This window comes from Pararge aegeria, chromosome 7 (genome assembly GCF_905163445.1).
Source record: "Pararge aegeria chromosome 7, ilParAegt1.1, whole genome shotgun sequence".
NCBI lineage: Eukaryota > Metazoa > Arthropoda > Insecta > Lepidoptera > Nymphalidae > Pararge > Pararge aegeria.
Window position 1 is genome coordinate 7627283 of NC_053186.1, and position 23706 is coordinate 7650988.

The window sequence follows — 23706 nt, forward strand, 5'->3', positions numbered from 1 at the left end:
CCCCTTTAGCTTGCGGGCTTGCCTATCTATGTTAAAAAAATACGCGTTTCTTTTACACTAGGTATACACGTCCTACGAAAGATCTGAAAACTTTGTGTGTACAGTATGCATGAAAGAGTGGATTTGAAGGTGAACATACATTATCACAAATTACGAGCCCAACGCTCGCGTTAATTGCAGTCCATATAATGTTTCAGCAATAATAATGCTAATGACGTCAGTAGCGCGAGTCTACTGCATTGTTAGATTTATGCTGCCGCCACGCGATGAAGCATGCGATGAAACATGCGCCAATGGACGATAGATTGTAAAAGCAAATGCACTAAATAGGTCCAGGGCCTAGAGGCAGCTAGCAAATAGCTGTGGCATTTTAGAGATCTGGTTGTATCATCGGTTTCGGTTAATATTACGATCTTACCAAAATTTGTATCTCTGTTGGTGTCAAGTTGGGTTAAATTGTATAGTCATTCATGCGTCAAGTTTAACATACACTTTTTATACATAGCTGTTCACTGACTGATGAGCCCGTAAGGGCCGTAAGTCATAACCGCGTTATGACCCTTATAATTATCGTATGCACGAGTATGCAAAATAAATATTTATTTTAAACTCCAACTGCTTGTTTAACCCTTTTGTGTTTTTGTAAGGAAATGAATACTCCTTGAGGGGATATTTCAAGATATTTAGGATGCTCACTTAAACCCTTGGCCACCCTAATTAAATATTCAGAGACTCTGATGTCTTCTAAGAAAGTACCGCTAGCCGGTTTCGAAGGTTTGGAAATTGTGCCGACTAAACGTTTATAATCATTTTACATTCTGAAATAATAAGCATAGCTTTTATTTTAGAATAAAAAGAGGAATACCATTCCAAAGATGAGGAAGGGTTATAGAATTTGACAAGGCTGCCTTTAGTATTCTACTGTTTTATGCCCTTCTTGTACGCCGTTATATGTATGTCTCGTGTATATGCTCTTAACTTCTTGTGTTACACATTATATAAATAACATAGATGAATGAGAAATTGAATATAGCTGCATTTCCATCTGAGGATGTGCGAGGTTATATAAATTATATAATACGTACGTACGACGTATGTGCTCCACTCCAACCGACCATAACTTACCTTTCTTACCTTCTGTACGAAGTAATCTACGTCTCGATGTTCCGCCCGTACAGCAGTGTCAAACGTCACTTTTGTTTATTTATTGTATGGAAAAGTGACGTTTGACAGCAGTGATTGCAAGATTTACGTCTGTCGGAAACCTGTCGCTAGATACGTAATACCCCTGCGGGACTTACGGTAGTAAAAGTACGCACGGCTGTGAAAGCAGTCTAATTCGTTAAAATGAAACCGAAATGACAAATCCGGTTTAACCTAAATAAATATGGATTAGTTGGAAACAGGTGCCAGGCCGCCGATTCGATCACATAATTATCATCATATTAGTGCTCCTATTATAATTATATTATAGCTTATTAAGTTAACACACTTCGTTTGGAAAAACGTTAATCTGTCGAATTTTGATAAAGTTGTAAGTTATTTATATATTTTTTTAGTGGTTTTATCGATCAGACGCAACTTGTTTTAATTAATTTATTTAATTTTGTTTCCTTCATATAAACTTACTGATTTATAAATTAACGTCACATAAACGTATGTGACGTTAATTAAAATGATTATAATGATTATTAACGTCACATAAACGTATGTGACGTTAATTTACATAAAAACTTACCTTACTTAGGCTATCGCTTGTTGGAAGTATATGTATCGCACACATCCCTTGCTCTCAACAGTTTATCTCGAGCGTGGCGCGCGGCTTATACGTTGGCTCTATCACGTACCCGAGAAAAAAATCTTTTATAGCTATCGTGCCTATAGTGTCTGTAGGTTGAGCAAACGATATTTAAATCGCACGCCGATACTCCATGGTTACGGGCGTCCGGCGGCCATTTAAATTAGTTTCCGCGACAGAATTCAATTCCCCCTGATCAGCCTCCGGAGACGCGCCCGTCGACCCTTTTACCCGAGCAAACCCCTCTTTACCCCCGACTGTTAACATATTCGATTTGCGCTACCCATTTTGCATTTTATTGCTGTTCTATTCTAATTTTATGTGCAACGAATGCCGTGGGAGTGTTCATAACAATCTACAACCGATAGTTATATTGTGTTTGTAGGTTTCTTCTCATTTCGTGAAAGCTTGTTCCTGTATGCGATCTCCCCTGTTATTAAGCGTGATATGAAAAGAGATTAAAAACTAATTAATCATTGTGCTTGGACTTTTCTTCATTGAATCGAGTTTGACACAATACGAATTTGTCAAGGCGATATGTATACATATATTAACAGTACATTATATTTCTTATTCGCACTACCCATACTAATCTAATCGGTCACTTCGTGGCTTCGAGTATGCCTGACATAATCTCCCAAGCTGACCCTAAGTTACTCAGACATCTGTTGCTATGAAGCAGACAGCAAGGAGCATCATGTTGAGTATTAAACCTAGGTACTATTGATATAAACATCTAACGCGCAAGCCACAGCTTAATTACGTGGTAACAACTGCCATTTTTCATTTTAATTTTATTCAATATACTTAATATATTGAAATAGACCTATTTAGACGAACACGCGGGCGTTAAACAGACGTACCTAACGATCTTCTGTTTGACGCCGTTTGATGTGTTTTACAATACATGTTATTAAATGCATTTCGGACGTTTGGGTCCCAATGTGCTGGAATGGCGACTTCGCATCGGTAAACGCAGTGGTGGTAGACCCCCACGACGTGAACAGATAAGATCAAGCGAGTCGCAGTGGAAGTCCATTGGTTTGCATGATGATGAATGTGTTTTTTTTTATATCTCAATGAAGAACCCTTAAGGTGTCCGTACCGTACCATGTCCGCGCCATTAGGCTTGCGTCATTTGGGTAGGTGGCCTACGTTTATGCGGCCTGTCAGACCGGCATGTAGCGTAGCGCACTGGTGCATGAAGTTGAGCTCTTGAAAGGGATGTTTGAATAAAGATTAATAATTTAGATGGTAAAAAAATCGGAATATATTCCATATCTATCTTTCCCATCCTCTAATCCATATTTTCTAATTAAAATAGTTTAGATTTTTCAGATCTACAATAGGTCCCGCAAAGCGACGATTTAATTTTTATTTTTCAGTTTCAGTAAAAACAACGGATTAATTTTAGTTACGGTAGTCGTGTAGAATTAACTTGTAGCGTGAGCGAGGTGGGAAAGCTGGAAAAGTTTCTTCATTAGCGTAATCTCCGGAGAAATAAACATCCACGAGGTAAAAGCTACATCATTTGCTTATTAAACCCTTTCTATATTACGGAGTTGTTTATTAAAACTCTGTTTATTTATTACAAAGTTTAAAAGGTGTAATCTCAGGCACGAATTTTAAACTTTTAGTTAACGATACGTTAAAAGTTTTAAGGTATCGTTTACTCTTGTTATTATATAGGTATATTGTATTACAATATATAAGTTTATTTTTATGTTAGATTTACCTGAATCTTGTCTGATAGAAAGTTAAATGTAATTTTGTTTCCGATTAAAGGTCTTTGTTTATCAAAATATACCAAATATACATCCATGCTTCAATTTATACTTGTTTCTAATACTAATAAAATTTCTATAGTTATCGCTATCTAAGGGCCAACCAGCCTCATTCGATCAAATATTATTCTTATTAGTGCCATCCTTATCTAAAGGCTAGAATAGGAAAAGGAAAGCACTCAATTCAATTGCCATTTAAAGATTTTGGATTAGATTGCGAATTTTAGGAGCTGCAAATTTGATAAAAAAAAAATTATATGCACTTTAAAAAAATCATAAATTTATTTTTGATTTATTTGTACTACACAACAAGTTAAGACGAATAAAAAAAGGACACATTAAGTAGTAGGATATAAAAGGCGGTCTTATCGCTAAGTAGCGATCTCTACCAGGCAACCTTAGGATTAGGAAAGCTTTAAAGTTTACTATTTTAGTACAAATTATTTAGTAACGTTCGCTTTTCGGAGGTTAACATCGTGTGGAAACCTTAAATACAAAGTTCTAAGCTCGCGATTCGTTCCACGTAGAAATAGTTTTACTTTTATCCCAAAATTCTTGGCGTAGTTGCTCATATCCCTTGGAAACAGGGAAATATCTTTGCAAGTATTCAGAACTAAAAGTTTGGGCTGTGTTTGTTACCTACCATTATATTATATATGAAATTCCAGCGTTCTTGTGAGTTCTCCTAAGCGGTTTAGTAGTTTTCATGATTTTCTGACTGTAGGATCATGGAATGCTTCTTAGCTTAACCCTCCAAGTGTAAATGCGGAAATGTGAACTAAGCACCGAATCAACTAGATCTTTAGCATAGAGTTAAGTAGTTGAAAGGACGGAGAGTATCGTAGGCTTTTTTTTATTCCAGAAGAAATAACGGTTCCTACGGGATTTGTAGTAAACCGTAATAACCGCGGCCAAGAGCTAATATCTCAATTTTTTTTTTTAATTTAATAGCATGATCTGCTTAACGTCTCCCTAGCTTTACCTGTAAGCCAACTGTATAACCGTAGTCTTATAGTATTAGTCATATATATAGATGACACAGGGCATCCCATTTGCGACATGCAAATTAGTAAACTACGCTGGTAGAACAAATCGGAGTCGTTGACCTGGATGGGTTTACGACATCCGAGGTCCCAATTTGGCCTTTACCTTTCCTCTGTGTCTTATAGAGCACATTTAAACCGTTGCTGCTAATCGTTATGTAATCAAAATAATTAAGGGAAATGAATTAAGACCATTAAATTTACTGGGACCATTATTGTTTCTAACGAGAGTGTATTGGTACCACAAATCTCAAAGACGGATCTCTAGCATAGCCATTCTATGTATTATCGTCAGCCACCGCCCCCCAGGTGAATGGGTTATCGCATCTAAAGTAGAGGAGGTTTCGAAGCATAGACATACTGCTCCAATGCGGGCTGGTGGGCTTATCATTCTAGCTGATGCCTTTGTTCTTCTTCCGCGTTTATTACGGTTTCTTACAAATCTCATGGGAACTGCTTGTTTTGCTGTAATACAAAGAATACGTTAGGTACGTCTTTTCAGCCGGCTACATGCAAATCATCAACTTGATCGGTTGCTGAGTTTGTGCGTAAAGGGAGCACAAACAAACAAACAACGAACACACTTTCGCATTTATTATATAGTCAGGATGAGGATTATGTCATTGAAAATTTCTACGACCGATGGCTCTCCTAAGCATAGGGGTAAACATCGCCAGTTTCCTGACTCCCAACTGTTACTGAGATTTTTGTCTCATACCTAACAATTCCTGATCCGACCCAGGACCCCATCGTAGTTAAAAATAAATATATACTACGACAATACACACATCGCCATCCAGCCCCAAAGTAAGCGTAGCTTGTGTTGTGGGTACTAAGACTGACTGATGAATATTTTTATGAATAACATACATAAATACTTATAATATACATATAAACACCCAGACACTGAAAAACATTCATGTTCACCGACAAATAGGTAACTGACCAATGAGACAATTAACCTACGGTTATTAGGTACAGCCACCAGCAGACCAATGCCGTTTCAAATACTACCAAGTAAAATGTCGTAAAAACTATAGCAACAATACGTACATGTCTTGAAATTCAAATGACTTACCGCTATTTTGCTCGGTTAAAAGCGCTCTATGTAATCACACATTGTAACTGACTGCATTCTACGGTTGTTACGTCGGAATGAAATTGCATGCTCTGTGTGTTACATTGTTACGTTTAAGCCAAAGCTGAAAGCAATTTAAGCGGTAAGTAAAGCGACTGGCTCGCTTAATGATTTACAAATAACACAAGTGGACAAAGACCAGAAATTAATTAAGTCTTTCACTGTGGGAATTACTGGTCTTCTAAACGAAGATTTTACGCTTCCACTTTTTGTCAAACTCCCTAGCGCAGTTGGCCGCTCTGCGATCTTGTAAGACACGCAGGCAATTAGCGAAAATTAAGCGATCAGCGAAAATTGCGCGGTCATTGCGCAGAAGACGCCCAATCGATCGCTCTGAAATGAAACTGACAGATTGTTTTGCTAGTTGATTACCATCGCATTGGTGTCGAAAGTCATCGGTAATATGAAATGTTCGTAAATCCATAGACTGCACATTTATTTCACCGGTTGTTCTACAGAGGGCACACTGTTACTTGTTTGGTTTTGCGACCGTTGTCACATAATACGATTTAGCAATTGGACAACAAGTATTGTATGATTTTCGCTATCGCAAGTTGTGTGCAGAATACGTTAGCAGCCGATTAGGGTAGGGTTCGATTCTAGGCATATGCGATTCGGTATATCATTAAAGACGGAGGCTTGGGTCGTGGCTTTTTTTGCTACCGTGTAAAATCGATTATGGATACGAGTGAAATATTTAAACTGTTGTGGTCCTAACAGGTTAGCCATCTTAGATTGTATCATCAACTTCAACCGATTTAAGTCCACTACTGGACAAAGGTCTTTTGTAGAAATTTCAAAAATCCAAGGTCCTGGGCCGCTTGCTTCCAGCGGCTCCGACATCCGGAGATTCTTGACACCCCTGCCCCGCCGTTACCATAACCGCTGCCAGAGCCAGGAATAGAGGGGTCAGCGGGTACTAGGCGCTATTGTTGGTCTTTACTCATTACAAAGTTATGCAAATAATGACCACGCTTGGCATGCGGGTTGGTGGATCGCAGTGCTGGTCATTTCGCACCGGTAACGCTGCTGCCCGTTACCAGTCATTTGATTTTAGACCCGCTGGGCAGAGAATGGTTATACCGCCATTGGTCGGTCGTTAGAGCCTCGTTGGTAAGTCGACACGGGCAGGTGAGGTTGACGGTTGGGGTGGCTGACTGGTTCTAGTCTCCCCCTAACACCCCGTTAGACTTTATTACTTAGATTGTATAATCAGATAAAATATCCAGGTGAGATTGTAGTAAAATAAAATAAAAATGTGCCATGTGTCAAGATTCGCTGCTACTTGCAGGATGTCTATTGTCTATCCAAAGCTACGTATTGGGACCCCGAAATCCGTTTAATTGACTAGACGAGCAACATAAATAAGAAAAACTAATGAAAATAACTGTTCTAGCTGAAAAAAGGGCAAATCATTCTCAAAACGATAGACAGATGTTCATTAAACAGTGGCTAGTAACCATTATATTTAAACACGCAAAAACCTCATTAAGTCAGTGCATCCAGTAATTACATTATGATATGGATTAAACTTATACCTAACATCCCTCTATTTGGGTAGGTTAAAAAAGAAGCAATGCAGTTTTATAACTTTATAACTGTGCTTGAAATACTCGTGTTTAATCAGAGACGTGGAACGAGGTTGCGACTCTATCTGTCGGGTTTTATTCCCGCGGGAGCAGCAGGAATTGTATCTTATTTACAGAGAGATTTACGGATAGGATAGAACGGGCTTTTCTACAATAATATTAGCTTCAGGTTTTCTCACGAGTGCTTTAAGAGCCACTTCTAACCGCGTGCAGTAAACATGACATGGCTTGCCCCGTATTTCCTTTTAACTCTGTGCCCTCTTTAAAAAGAAGGTGAAGTTGTATCGGTAGGCCTTTCAATCTGACGTCGTCGTCGATTTTTCCATCAACTACAACTTAGCCCTTGAGTGCAATCTCACCTAGTGGTGGGTGATGATATAGTCTTAATATGGTAGCAGGCAAACCATTGAGGAGTAAAGCAGTTAAATTAAACCCGTACCCCTAATAACAACAATCTACGCGACATAGTACCGGAACTTTAAATCGCTTAGCAGAACGTCTTTTTCGGTAGGGTTGTTTCCAAGTAATTGGTTCCAGTCGGAACCTTCCATAAGACACTCCAGTTTGGGTAGGCATTTTGATGTCGTGCCGTGCCGGGGACTGAAACCCGTATCATAAAGAGTATGAATCTGCATTACGAAGTTTTGGCTGGTTATGCTAGATTATTTCAGGCACATTTTCTCTAAAATTTTGGGTTTTTTAGAAACATTTATAAAATCACAGTGGCAGTAATTGAAACTGTAGAAGGAATGTAATATGAATTTCAGCAGCGTTACCTGATAATAAAATAACTACATAATACTACATACAGAAATTAATGAGTAAAATAAATATAGTTTACAATGAAGTCATTAGTGCCTTAGGAAAGCACAACTAGATTGCTGCTAAACTCCAATTTTCTTATGTTATTTTATCAAGTCTTATCTGATACTACGTGTATATATCACAGAACGAGTGTCTTATTTAAACCGCGCTGGCCGCTCGGTCGCCGCGCCGGTCGCACGGAGTCATGGAATTGTTAGCGATCGTGCTGTATTTGAAATTTCTAAAGAGCCAGTGTTATTATGTTTTTTAAGAGGGAACTGAGAAAGCGAACATTTTCTTCGTGCTGCTTCATTCGAACGAGCTTATGAATAAGAATCCCGAACTAGACCGAAAATAGTGAAGCACGAAATTGTCATTAATAATAACAGGAAATACTAGTTTCAACTAATCTTTCAACTCTATGCTAAAAAACAATGAAGAACTAAGAAACAACCAAATATACCGTGGCACTTATTATGTAAGAATTTATATTTAAATAATTATAATTTTTTATAATGACACTTATTTAAAAAAAAAAAAAAAATTAATGTGTTTTGGAGGCGCCGGGTATCGATCCCGGTACCTCTCGCATGCTAAGCGAGCGCTCTACCATCTGAGCTACGCCCCCGTTGGAAAGATTGACGAATTTACGTATCGCCTACGTTTCCAAAGATAGGAAGCATCGACTATTGCTACGAGACTTGTTATAAAACGAAATGCTGTCCTGCGTAGTAATGTTTTACTACATTTATGTCGTATATGCTATATATTATATATATTCTAAGATTTCCGCGATGCTTTCAGTCGATAGGTCTTTACTAAACTGGTGCAGGGATTTTGATTGTTTTTTTTTTTCACTATACAGGTACCGCAGAGGCTTCACTGTCCAAATGCGGTGTGGCAGACTAGCTACATTTTACATATATGTCATTTAAATTGGGCTTTTAAAACTTTTTCATAATTTATATCTTAATTAATCCTATAAATATATACAAATATAATATAATATATATAAATTAATACTATAAATGCTTAACATTGTGTGAAAGTGAAAGTGTGGATGTTTGGATATTTTTTACTCGATCATGCAAAAAGGCTGAACAGATTTTTATGAAATTTGGCATGCCTTTGACATGGAATAGAACATAGGCTACTTTTTATCCCAGTTTCTTAAGTGGTTTCCGAGGGAAAATTTAAAATGGTTTCCGAGCTAAACCACTGACAGCTTTGAAAAATTTGGTATACATGTCACCCATGCTATGGAAAAGGACATGTAGGTACTTTCTATACCGATTTCTCAAATGTGTAAGATAAAAATTGAAATATAAATGATGTCGTGTATAGGAGTATATATTTTTTAATTCCATTACAAGTAAGCCCTTGACTGCAATCACACCTGGTGGTAAGTGATGATGCAGTCTAAAATCGTAGCGGGCTAACCTATTCGGAAGTATTTTATACATACATACTCCCGAATAAATTTCCCTAATCATATCATATCATATCATGTCATATCCCTAATCGCAACTATATACGCAACATCGCACCGGAGAACTTAATCGCTTAGCGGCCCGTCGTTCTCTGTAGGGTGGTAACTAAGCGCGGCCAAGGCCTCCCACCAGACCAAACCAGAGAAAATTGAGAAATCATAAATTCCCAGATTGCCTCTGCCGGGATACGAACCTGGGACCTCCTACTTAAAGTCACCCAGCGCTCACCGATGCGCCAGGTAGGTCTACATACGTAATATGGGCTTCTGAAAGTAGATTGATCATGCAATGTTCGCAACTAGAGTACTGTGAAGTCCAGGTGAAGTCACTTAGACTGTAAAATTCCTAAAAACAAAGTAGGCGTATCGGAATTTAACACCGACCATTTCAGCTACGGTAAGTGAACCGTAGCTGAAATGGTCAAAGGAATTGCCGCGATGGCTAAAAGAAAAACTGTATTCGCATTTTTTTAATGGTTACTCGTATTTTAAAATATTAAAATGTTTCTTCAGTAAAAGTTACCGCCTTATATTTATAAAGATTTTAATTACAACTATCGGTTTCCCGTGACTTCGTCCGCGTACAATTTGCAAGACGATAATATTTTTCTTTACAGACTTTTGTACTCATTGTACTCACTTGAGGGTTGCATATTAATTAAAATTATACAGATTTTATAATACTTAATAAAAACTTGATGCTTTCATTGCATTCTTCCGAACTCTGTTTTAGTTTAGATGGTAGGTAGGTTTTAGAGAAACTCTTTCATAGCAAATAAATATAATAAAGTCTAATAACCTATGATATACCTAATTATTTAGGGTCGTTTTCCAACATAAAAAGTTGTCTATGTTACTTCCAATGTAATCCTTTACCTTTCCTAGTCGACAGACGTTTTTATTTATTTGTATATATATTACGGTTCCAAAACATTTGTTGAATAATTCTCAGTAATCACGTACGATACGAAACGTAATATATAAAGTAAATTGAAAAACTATATCACTATGGCAACTTAAAAAGTCTAACTTTCTAAACACATGCTAAACAAGAATAGGTATATTCAATCTTTAACGGGCATGTAGTGAATTGTAAACCATAACATTGGTAACAACATGATATCTCATTACTTTCGTTAATGCTCACGAATTTACGTAATTTGCGTCAGTGCCGCGACCTCTCGAAAAATCAGAAGTTAAAACATTTATCAACGATGAAAAAAACGTTTTAAAAAAGGCTTTGCTTTGTTTGTGAATTTCATTAAATCGTACGTAGTCCTTGTCAAAGCAAATTACCCGATACCCGGATAGCGTTCCTGCGAGTACAATATGTTAATTATCGACATTTTTTCCGCGATTAACAAACCCACTATGTATAAGGTTTAATTCAGACCACCGATTACGATCGATCAACGATTTATGTCAGATACTGAGCGAATTTATCCGGACACAGCTTTCCCTGCTCATCCATCTTTCAAATTTGACAATGGAAGGCTGCCTTTGTGACGGAGATGTGCACGAAATCGGCTACTATGGTCACTCACTAACTTAATATGATACATTATAATCGTAAAATTGACGTCACAAAATTCATTATATCCGTAGATCTCTATATTATAAGTATTTACATGTATTATATTCATTAAAATATTCATCAGCTATCGTAGTGCCCTTATTATTGAGAGCTGACTGGCGCAGTGGGCAGCAAACCTGCTGTCGAGTCGTGGCCGTGGGTTTGATTCCCACAACTGGAAAATGTTTGTGTGATGAACATGAATGATTTTCAGTGTCTGGGTGTGTTTATAAGTATTTCTGTGTATTATATCCATAGGAACACACATCGCCATCTAGCCCCAAAGTAAGCGTAGCTTGTGTTATAAATAAATAAATATACTACGACATTGCATTTACTATTTTTATGATTAACTATTATACACATAAATACTTTAAATGTGTAGATAAACACCCAGACACTATAACTCATTCATTTTCATCACACAAACATTTTCCAGTTGTGGAACCCACAGCCTTGGACTCAGAAAGCAGAGTCGGTACTGCGCCAATCGGCCGTCTAATATTGCCAAACGCTCAATGTCTTTATGTCTTCCCAAATGCATATAGGTACTTTCTCCGATCCGTCGCGTCACGAATAGTCGTTGATCTGCACTAGACCTTAGACGATTTATAAACAGCCCCCGGGTCCTTCATTTATTAAGTTAATTGCCTTCTTTGTTTCTCGCGAGAGCCTGTTATAATGAAGCGATACTTTACCCGGGAGGGCGATAAATGACTTATTGGCAAAATTATTGTTAACATATTTATTTAAAACGATTTAAAATCCTAATATTTGAAAAGCCACGACTAAAATACATTTTCGCTGCGGGCTCTGCTATCAATATGTCTTAACTTTGAATATCGTTTATATGGAATCCTTCAGTTTATAAGATCCAATTGCAACAAAGGATAAATTATCGACAAAAAAGCTTGGACATGAATTATTGATGATAACTAGTTAGAATTAAATGACATTGTCTCACCGTTCGATTGCGGTCATCTTCTTTTCTTGCTCGAAATTAATAATTAGTGTAATAAAAAATCTCCAGATCGAAGATTAAGTTTGGAGTAGTTTCGACGCTTTGTAGCGTTAGTCATAAAATAACAAATGTTTCGATACTATCACCACAAATTTTAGAAGCCACTCTAGAGATATATGTGCAACAGTAACATCAAACATATGCACGATGTAATATTGACGTCAAGACCTACTATTATCTTCTTTGCGTCGTTGGAAATTGTCACAGACAAAATTAGCTGCTTTTTTGCTTAGATTTTTTTGCTTAGATTTTTTTGCTTTGTTTAGGGGCTTTTCAAGCAGAAAAATATATTCGTATTCGTAATTAGTATCGTAAATTTACTAATCAAGACATTCGTTCTGCAGAGTAATTTAGACAGTTTTATGTGCCTACATATTTAAGAGTTTGTATGATTATTATTATTTGCTAAGTCATGTTTCATTCCATCCAGGTTCAGTAAATAATAATTCTAGAAAATTGTACTGTTCAAAGAGAAACGTGAAAGCTTTCTCTTTGGAGTAGGTTTTTATTTTTATTATATACGCCTGTGTGTGTGTGCTCAATGTATTAAATGAAACAGTCTACGTTCTACAAATAACATTTATTATTATTTCTCTTTTAAAATTCACAACACTCTGTATTGTTTCTTCAGATGTATTTAATACGCAATTTGCCTATTTAACTCTCTTTTAAGTTTTAACTTAAGCATGTTACAAAGAAGTCTCTGGCGCCCTCTGTTCTCGTATCAATCACTCACCTAAGCTGAAGCAAAAGTTGCATTTACTTAACATCCGGCGTTGGGTATCAGGTGTTCAGTTCCCAACATGCTTGTGTAGCTTCTGGCGCCACTGGAAAACGCAGCATAGGTATGCGAGAGCCATTTTTAGGCTAACTGAGATCGATAACTGCCAACGGTCCAATAGTTAGCAATTTTGATTGCAGATTACAAGATCCTGGGCGCGATTCGGACAATTCTCAAGTGTTGTGTTCTTCTACTTAGAGTTGCCTAGGGCTAGGCTCGAGCTGATTACGTTAAGCCGTCAGCCATGGTTATTACCCGCATTATCAATCGTATAATACCGACAACAGGCAGTAATGTAGCGTGTTGGGTATTTGCTCTAGATGCTTTTTTTCTATGGTTATAATCAGCAGTCAGACATTAAAAGGCTGATGATGACGTAATAAGATACTGCGACCTGTCGACCCGTCTTTGCCCGGGCGATACAATATATCGGGTGATAGCACGGTGCGGATGACTTCGACTTCACTTTTGGGGGGGCGAGTTCGAATCCCAGCACGCACCTCTAACTTATCTAAGTTGCGCGTGTGCGTTTTAAGCAATTAAAATATCATTTGCTTCTACGGTGAAGGAAAACGTCTTGAGGAAACCTGCATACGTGAGAGTTCTGCATGTTGTCAAAGATGTGTGAAGTCCGCCAGTCCGCACTGGGCCAGCGTGGTGGATTACGGCCTTAACCCCTTCTCACTGTGGAATTCCGTGCCCTGTAGTGGGCCGTTAATGGGTTGATATGATGATATGAATATATCAGGGGGCCACAAACCCCACCGTGCACACACTGAGGGCTAAGCTATGTCTGTAGTCACAATTGATTAAGCAAATTTTAAGAGCTACTTAATCTACAAAGAGTTTTCCACTTCCACTTTTGATAATTTCAGGACTCGCATTTGAAAAGACTTGCGAACCTTTGTTCGCGTTCATTTATGTTTGTACCCTTTTTTTATCACTCAAGCCTCTGTATCAAACCCATATCCATTATAGCGGTAAATAAATTATTATCAGAAGTAAGGGGGTTTAGATTACGGTATACAGGCTCTTTCTGTGAACCTTCAAATGGATGGATGGATTAAGGCGTTTTATCGGCACTTTGTATAATGCCTAGCCCATACATCGTTATCTACAAGTAATAAAATATTAACTTTTAATTGAACCCACAAAGAAAGAATTACAGAAAGATTTACAGCTGTAATTCATAGCATTGTAAAAAAGTGATACAAAATACAAAAATAAAATCACGTCCCAATCGGCTTAGGCTCGAATTTTCTATAGTTAAAATATTGCAACGCTCTTTTATAGCCTACTAGCTGACCCGCGCAACTTTGCGCCATATTATCGGCTGTTACTAGTTTTACGTGAAAAATCTTAAATAAAACCTCTATGAAAATTAACCTTAATTTGCTATACTTCGCGAAAAGCAGGAGGAGAATCTGTATGGTTTAACTTATAATTAATTTAATCCATATACTTCACACCAAACAGATCTTGGGCAATGTAGCCTCTACGCTAGTTTCGCTATCATCCAGCCAGGCTACTCAGGAGATGTTGACTATACAATTATTCATTTGATAATCAATCAGATTCAGGATGCTCCGGTTTCGGAGCGAAACGTGCGTAGAGGGTACATTGCCAAAGATCTGTACCCTCTACGCAAGTGTGGTGTGGAGTATAAGGATTGAAGAAATTATAAATTACACCATACAGATTCTCCTGCTTTCGCGGAGTATAGCAAATTAAGCTTAATTTTCATAATATATCATGGATTTCCGCAAAGAAACGCCTGCTTCTATCCAATATATAAAACCTCTAAATGTACGCGATAACGTTAAGCTCGCCAACGTAATTCAAGCAAGGCGGAGCGCCTAAGCTCTTAATCACTGTCTCTCTTTTATGAAAAAGATGCATATGCTAGCCCAATAGGTCCCTTATTGGCTGAGGATGATGACTCGTGAGGTTGAATCTTTATGGTCTGCACACTTAATGAAACTGGGGTTCGTTAGACGAGTCGCTCTAGGTAATTGTAACTTATGTTTCGGTCTAAAATATCAAAAGATCAGAAGAATATAAAGTAGTCTTTGATTAAGTTACTAGTCTTGATTTCACACTGGATTTAAAACGCTTCTTAGAATTTAATTAAATTTACAATATAGAACTGGAATTGAGATAACTCTTGGAGGTATGAATACCAGACCAAAAGTGATGTATTCTAAATACCACCAGACTAAAATGGTAATTTTGTGTGAAATTTTCATACTCTGACGTTCATCCGAATTTCTTAATGAGCCGTCAAAGACTTGACTGACATTTCAGCAGACGTTCAATTTAGATGTTATTTTGGTTGAAATGTTATATAAATTAAATCACATCACATTTTAACGATAATCCCATATGGGTGAAAGTATGTTTTTTCTTCAGTATAAATTTTTTAAAGTTATTATCATTTGTTTTTAGTAAGATATTTTTAATGCTTTCGCTAACATAGGCATAAACTTAACAATCTGTCTTGAATAGAAATGTGAGTTTGATATCATAATAGCTGTTGCCCGCACCCTCGTCCGCGTTTGTTTTTGTTATTAAAGCATATTCTTAAGTTGTGTATTCTTGTAAGAAAAATGCTGGTGTAGTTTTTAAAAGGACCTTTTTCTCTAATAATTACTGTTTTGTTTAGGTATAGCCGTTAATGTTTTTAACTCGCGACAGCTTCTACATTCAATGACCTTGCAATTTTCTCAAAGATCACCATTATTTTGAAAATAAATTATAGCCTATGTTGCTTCGTGATAATTAAGCATTCTTTTTGCGAATAAATGGGTAAAATCGGTCCAGTAGTTTCTTTGTATTTAAAAGACAAAAAAATCTTTCCTCTTTATAATATACTAGCGTACCCAGCCCGCTTCGCCGGGCTAGATTTTGCTTTATTTTATTTAAACAATAAAATTACATCATTCAATTTTTAATTTAAGTCTCATAATAAGTATATTAAATCATTTATTTCTCTCCGTATTCATTCTCTTCTATTCTCTTCTCGAGCGGGTAAAGATCTTTACCAAACCCATGTACACCCAACAATAGAATATCATCATAGTAAATAAAAGCTGTATTTGACGGTTCAAAAATAGGAGTGCTCCGATCGTCACCAAACTTTACAGGATTACTCGCCAGGTAAATCCGGAGATTCCCTAAAAAATTCACTGAAATTGGTCCTGCCATTTCGGAGCCTATACGGAACATACCTTCACACTTTCTCTTTTATATATATAGAAGTATAGATATGACATACAATTAATGTAGTACGGTCTATTCGTTGTAAGCTACTCGAACGCTTTATCCTTATTTACTTAGCTGAACACAATACCGGCAAGCTTCATATCGTCTGTCACGCATTTTATAAAGCCAGAGCCGGCCAATTTCTACCTGCACTTCGATTACCAACTCAACTCCAGCTCAAGTTGTTATTAATGTAAGCCCGACCCGCTTGTTTACGGCACTCATTAAAAATTTGGGAAAACTTTCTTCTGCTCTTGTCATAGGGTACACAGGCAAACACTACAGGGTATTAGCTTAATTTTTGTAAGAAAATTATATTAGTTCATTTAACAAAAGTGGGCTACAAAACCTGGTATACCGTAATAACCCACAGTAGCTGAAGCCCAAGAAGCCTTCTTATATATATTTTACGTTTAACTTAACCTAACCAAACTTACGGACCAATTTCTAATATTTCCTTGAAATATTAAAACTGCATAATTGAAGAAGATAAATTAATAAACAACGACAATACACACATCGCCGTCTAGCCCCAAAGTAAGCATAGCTTGTGTTAAGGGTGCTAAGATGACTGATGAATATTTTTATAAATAATATACATAAAAACTTAGAATATACATATAACCACCCAGATACTGAAAAACATTCATGCTCGTCACACAAACATTTTCCAGTAGTGGGAATCGAACCCACGGCCTATGACTCAGAAAGCCGGGTCGCTGCAAACTGCGGCATTCGGCCGTCTAAGATAAGATATTATTAATTACAAAAATATAAGTTCAAAAACTACTACGGAGACATTAAAGCTTTATAGAAATTTAAAACTGGGCTTGTAAAAAACTGTAAACACGGAGGTACCTATTACCCTGTCAATTGTGACTGTGTAAAACCACCAACGTCGTGTGAGATTAGTTGAATAATTGGCTGTCATTTCCGCAATAATGGATTTATTATGACGTCATAAAGCTTAAATACTTGGGTCAATAAGAGGAAGCCAACAACACCCAACTGATTAAAATCGCTCGGTTAGAGCATTTTCAAAAGTACAACGTTACCTCGTAACGCACCACATTAGCGCGTTTTCTTCAGACTTGCTTTACAAAAACTATTATTTCAGGTTGAAATCTTATTTTTACTTTATAATGGTAAAAAAATTACAGCAACGGCTCCGTAGTTCCCGAGTTTATAGCTTACTAATAGACAAACAAATTTTTCCTCATTAGTTTAGATTTATACTTAAAACTTGCTTTACGTATGTAATAGACAGACATGTTTCTAAATACATATTACTTTATCTTTTGAAGATTATAGATAGACCTCCGGGGGAGTCGGAGATGATTTTTTACGTCGTGGGTTATTTTTATAAATAAAACCTGTCATCATGCATAGGTATACTTACATAAACGCACGTTAATATTATATAGTATATTGGTGTAAGATAGCGTGACAAAGGAGTCCTTAACTGAGCGGCACGGCGCGCGACGTCATATTTATGACGGCGGCGCCACTTCTTCAAATAATAAACTTTTACCCCCATAGTAGTGTTATGTACCTACACTCTACACTGTTACTCTCTTTTTTTCATAACAGTATCAAGTAATATTTTCTTGTGGGTAAAAATGCGTGCAAAAAAATGTACATTTGTGAAATATGTTTTTGGAATTTTTCCGCGGTTTACTTACTTTTCTCCGCGGTTTTTTCCACGTTAAGTATGGGTCGAAACGAAATGTGTAAGATGCATTCAAGCATGGCAAGCCAAAGCAATACCTTGCTTAGTGATTTATCGTACCCAAACTCTCGTCTCGTACGAATTTAAATTTTTCATTATGTCCCTATCTAAACGTTCAGGTAACTTGATGTTAAGGGCAAGGTTTATCTACCAAAGCATGTCCCATAATATTAGTATTTTGGATTTACATAGTATTTACACTTACGACTAGTTTTCTTCTTACTTTGTTTTCAAATACTATTATTTTTGGCTGTAATCTTATTATTACTGAAATATAGCCTGCTACTTCTGGTTAAAATTGATTTTCAAAATTATGAAAATCAGTTCAATAGTTTCAGAGTTCATCGATATCAAAAAATCAAATCAATCAATCTTTGTTATAATAATAATAATTAATAATAAATTTAATAAATAATAAATTTTGTTTAAGGCATATAAACCTATATATCAGCTTCGTTAGAAGCATCGTTGTATTGCACTATTATGGCAGAAAATGACTTTTTCAAAAAAGTTGTCCAAAGCTGGCACGTGTAGAAGCAGGCGTTAAATAAAGTTATTTTAACTTCCTTGTTATGGGTAGTAATACTGATTTTTTTCCCAAGTGATTTTTGTTTTGCATTCACACTTAAAGATGAGACGCATGGTAGTTTTATTCCACCGCTGTGTTTGTGTGTTGAGTGCTCGCTCCTACGTTTTAAGTAGGCGCCATTTTTAAAAAAATATCCTCTTTTCATTCACTGTCACGTATTGAATTAAAAATAGAGACTTAAATATTAAGATTTGTTGAGGTTATTTGCATACAAAAAGGCATTCATAACTATATACATATATACATAATTAATAGCAGTAATTTGTTCGCTTGAGTAACATTTTCTACGAGTGTTTCGCTCGGATGGGCATGTATAAGGTTTTACAACATAGCTCGGTTATTCTATAGAAGTACCAACATCCGTCCGTTTTCTACCCGTGAAAGAACTTTCTGGTTTCAAATGGGGTCGAATTTACTGGCATCGATACAGATATATCACGTAATTAAGAGAAATAAAACTTATTGATTAAGTGTTCTAAATTACCCATTGATTGCATTGAATTTGCATTAAAACTGAGCGTAAACTAAATTTAAATAATCGAAACCAATAAAAAATTAGCGAAAAACATCGCCAGAGCAAGCAGTAGTAAATCTTCGGCCTCTCTTTTGCGAGGACCAATTTCGGAGTTAGGTGCGTTTTTAGTAATATATCACTCACTACTTGGTCAAGGATACCATCGTGATAAGCTTGCCCGAGACTACTCCTTAATGTTCTCAAAGGTGAGTGTAGACCACTTATCCGAACTTGGCCAGCTTGGTGGACTCCAGCCCCAACCTTTCCTAGTCTGTAAAGAGACCCGTGCACTGTTGTGGGCCCGTTAAGGTGAAATAAATGAGCGTTGAACTGGTAAGCTCCTCTTTTTTATCGAAGTCTGGTAAGAGGATATTTCCTCTTTCAAGCCTGAAGATGTCAAAGGTTTACGGTCGCGAGTGTATCGCAAAGTTTTACCAAGTGACGCAGCGGGAGTGCCGCCGCGGGGCTATCGTTTTATTTGTGCTGTTGTTTTGTTTCATCTACAAACGGCTACTGCCCTTGGAGCCTTTTTCAGGTCATCTTTGCTTACGAAACTCCATACAAAGGCTAATATTTTTAATTAAACGAAACAATGTTGTGGAAAATAATTTTGGTAGGTATGTTTTGTAATACACGTCAATAATTTATTTATAATACATTATTATTATAATACAAACGTATATTAATATTATAAATAAAAATTAATATAATTATTATACATTCGAATTGTAACGGAATAATACAAATGTGCATTATAAATCGAGCACAAATGACGTGTAAAACAATATTTTTAAGGCTGACAAAATGCATTATTTTGAAAAAACCGCTGTTGCTTTTTTCTCTAAAGAACTCCAGTAGAGTCCCATAAAATTAAAATGGAATATACTCCCAAGTGGCAACGAGCTACTGATGTGTTTCTTACCACCTTATTGTTGATAGAATCTGTATTCCTAACCGGCGGTAGAGTCAAACAAACAGGCAGACTTGACGTCAATCAAAAGAGCCTGTATGGCAGGCTTACTTGATAAAGAAATTTGTATTTTAATCACTACTATTTACTTATGTTAATTCAGTTTATTTATTTCTTCTTTAAAATCCTGGTATTAACAACTTTTAATTATGTTATTTGTGGTGTGAATTGGATATCATAATATAGCGAAGAACATAAATAGTGTCTATGTTTTTATGTTATGTACAGCATTTCACGTGTAAAATAAGGCGTCCGTCAAATTAGCTACGCAAATTCTGTATAAATTCCAGAAAAGTGCTATAAAACAAAATTACGAAAGCATCAACAAGGAGCTATTACACAATAAATAGGTACTTAAGTGTTTCGAGTATGTTTACGTTTTCTCATATAAATAACCATGGGAGTATCAGACGACGAATCGGTCGATGACTCTCGGCTCATTAACTTTCCCAATAAAATAATTGAGAGATTCTGTTGCGGGGATGAAGCAGGGCGGGCGGCGGGGCGCCCGGGACGTCAGTGATCGGCCGCCCGCCCTGGCGCCTGCACGGGTCTCCCCGCCCTACGCTGTGCGCTTCGCCGTGTGTGATTACCAGGGCCGCATAACCTCTCAGTGATATACGAGTGCTTCAACCCCTCGTGTACGTGCGTTATCGCTCCAAACGCGATATGAGTTTGCTATAACATCCGATCGCTTATGATCTCCCAGTGAAACGTGTCACCGCTTACCTTCCAAACTGACAGATAACATCTCTAAAGCGCTTCTTAGTAAATCAATCCGTCATCCTGTCAGTGGAAGACGTCGATGCTCCATCGACTTTGGTACCGTCTTAAATTCCTTTTGTACACCAAAAACAGTTTTGGAGTTTTCTCGAATTACATAATGGATATTTTACCTATTGCAGATTTTATTACGGTAGCCTTTCTGGAAAACATCGCCTATGTTTTTTACGTTCGAAGTAAGGAGTACGATACTAACTTGTCACTTTAACATATAACATGTGAGCTTATCATGTTATATGCAAAACATAGAACCCTATTTTATTTTCATGTTTCGTCAAATAAACATGACGCGTGATTGTTCGACGCCTTTAGGTAATCGACGAGGCCGTTTATCAATGAGGTTTGGTCGAAAGTCACGTTTTGTATTAGAGCAGAAGAAATGTTAGGAGGCACAAGAGTGATGTGGCAATTTGTCTGCCGCGGCGTAATCAAGTGCGCCTTTATACTTATGTGTTGTTAGAAAAAAAAGCCTCATATTTTCTCTGTTTGTTCGTCCGTATATTTGTGTGAATGATTATAGCTGTTAAGCTGTAATTAAGTTTTGTTCTTGTTATTGCATTACAATTTGTAGCCTAGCTGCAAAAGAATAAAAATATCCAAGTCATTAATTAGACGGGTGTATGAATTTGTAGGAACGAATTTTGCATTTACCTCTTCTCCGTGACTCCGAGAGTACGTTAAGCCATCGGTTGAGAGGTTAATATTACTCATGTATCGATAATAATCGTTTATGAACTAACACTTGCAGTAATCAAAGCCTGCCAACACACCTGTGACATAAATTAGACAAATATTCATTTCGAAGAGGTAAATGCATCTCAAATAATGGAGACCCTCATTGAGTATTGCAAAATATTACAAATAGAACTTTATTATGAGTTTAAAATGCCCAGCGGTTTCACCCGCATCAACTACGGATCGCAGCATAGTGCTACATAGTCTACAATTTCCTCAATTTAGCCTTCCAAGCGTAGTTTTTTTTAATCTGTCAGTTCCAGACATACATACAAACTGGTAAGTTATTGTAGACATTAAATATAGCGCACGCCTCCGAGACCGTAGGAGAGCCCACGTCCGTCAAGACGCTGTGCAGAGGTTGATTGTGTGTAATCATATCTGATAGTCAGAGTCGTGAAGGATATACTTAGGCTTCTTCTGGCTGAGAGTGACGCTAAGGTTGGTTGGCTTATATATCAACAGTGAACGGCTGAGCGGTGGTTGACAGGCTTACTCTTAGCATACTAATACCCGTCGTTACTTCTAAACGCTAGGTCCAATTTGAATTGAATTTACATAAATAGTTTTAATTGTAAAACTATTTATTTGTAAAAGGATTAATATCATGATTGGAATGTCGTGCAATCTTTCGATTGTACATGTTTTGATTGACAAATTATAACAAAAACCGGTCATTGTGACTTTACTATAACAGCTAGACATATTGCCTAACGGACTTATTTGCCGATAATAATGATACAAGTGTAGTATCTACCTACATTATTTTTATGTATCATCAATAATTTCGGAGTACGGCGGTAAAACTCCTGGTCGATATGACGTCTTTAACTGATATCGTTATATTTCAGCCAATTTACAGAAAACCATGACAAATTATACACTAAAACCTTCCCCATGACGCACTCTATCCATTTACCGTATGAAAATCAGTTAGGTAGTTATCCGTTCAGTTTCAGTTTTTCGCGCCCAGACAGACGGACGCGGCAGGGGGCTTTGTTTTATATTATGTAAAGATATAACCATTAAAAATGTATTATTCAAGAATTCCTCGTCAAATATAGCAAGTAAATCGCTGATCTTGTGTGCACATTTTTGCACATTTACCAAACGGAATGCGTCTATTAACATCGACTTAAGAAATATCTCAACTGCCTCGTTGGTCTTGAAGTTAGCATGTTCTGCTCGGGCCAAAATTGTTTGGTAATGTGATTTTCTGTCATGAAATTGCGGAGTCAACCCCTGTGCCTCGCAGAGCACTATTAGCCGATCGGGATTATCACTAACTTGTTTACCCACCACGCTGCTCCAACCATTGTTGGTGGGCAACTAACATTGGAGCATGATAATGATCATGATGAAATTATCATCATCGTTATATCAACCCGTTACCGGCGGTAGTAAGGTATGTGGAGTTCACCAATCAGTCATAGAAGCTTCAAACTTTAAATACAATTCGTGTTTAGACTATAAATCAGGGAAAAAGTAAGATATTTTGTTATTTCGTTCTAGTTTTCTAAATAAACCAACTGCATAAATTACTTTTAATCCCATTTAAACGTAAAGGATTACAAAGTTACATTTATACACTTAATAAATTAGTGTGCCTGTATACGTATAATAATATAATGGAAAATAGATCATTTTACAAGGTATCTTGTAAAATGATCAACAAAATGAAAAAGATACTACGAAAACAAAATATGGTCCCATCTAAATCAAAACTTAGTCTTGCAGCTCAGTAATATGTAACAATTACTTGTGAGTTAGATTGTGTTTTCGTGCAATGCCCAAGTCAGTCTATTTTATTTAAAACAAAAAAGATTGTTAGGGCTCGAATAAGATGTTGTTAGGTGAGCTAATTACGTAATAACTTAGGCGGAAGTTGAGTGGTAAAGCAACCGACTTGATATTACTTGGATCTTACAACTTTTTCCGGTCGAAGGATGCTGAGTTGCGACACTTGGTTTTTTACAAGTGTTGTTTTGGGTTATGTTACATTTAATTACAACAACTAATCTCATTTTATAAATGTAATTGAAATCATATCTTGCACACGACTTTTATTCTTCTACACCTAATTCCTATGTTTTGTTTTTGATGGC

The 23706-nt window shown here is 36.8% G+C and overlaps 1 protein-coding gene and 1 non-coding gene across 6 annotated transcripts in view; one reads left to right on the forward strand and one right to left on the reverse strand.

The window, feature by feature from the left end:
- The window catches only part of LOC120624859 (neurobeachin), a 619299-nt gene that overhangs the window by 86127 nt on the left and 509466 nt on the right, over positions 1-23706 (forward strand). The window lies entirely within an intron of this gene.
- Positions 8712-8784, reverse strand: Trnaa-agc. The gene has a single exon. It is a non-coding gene; the product is annotated as a tRNA-Ala (tRNA).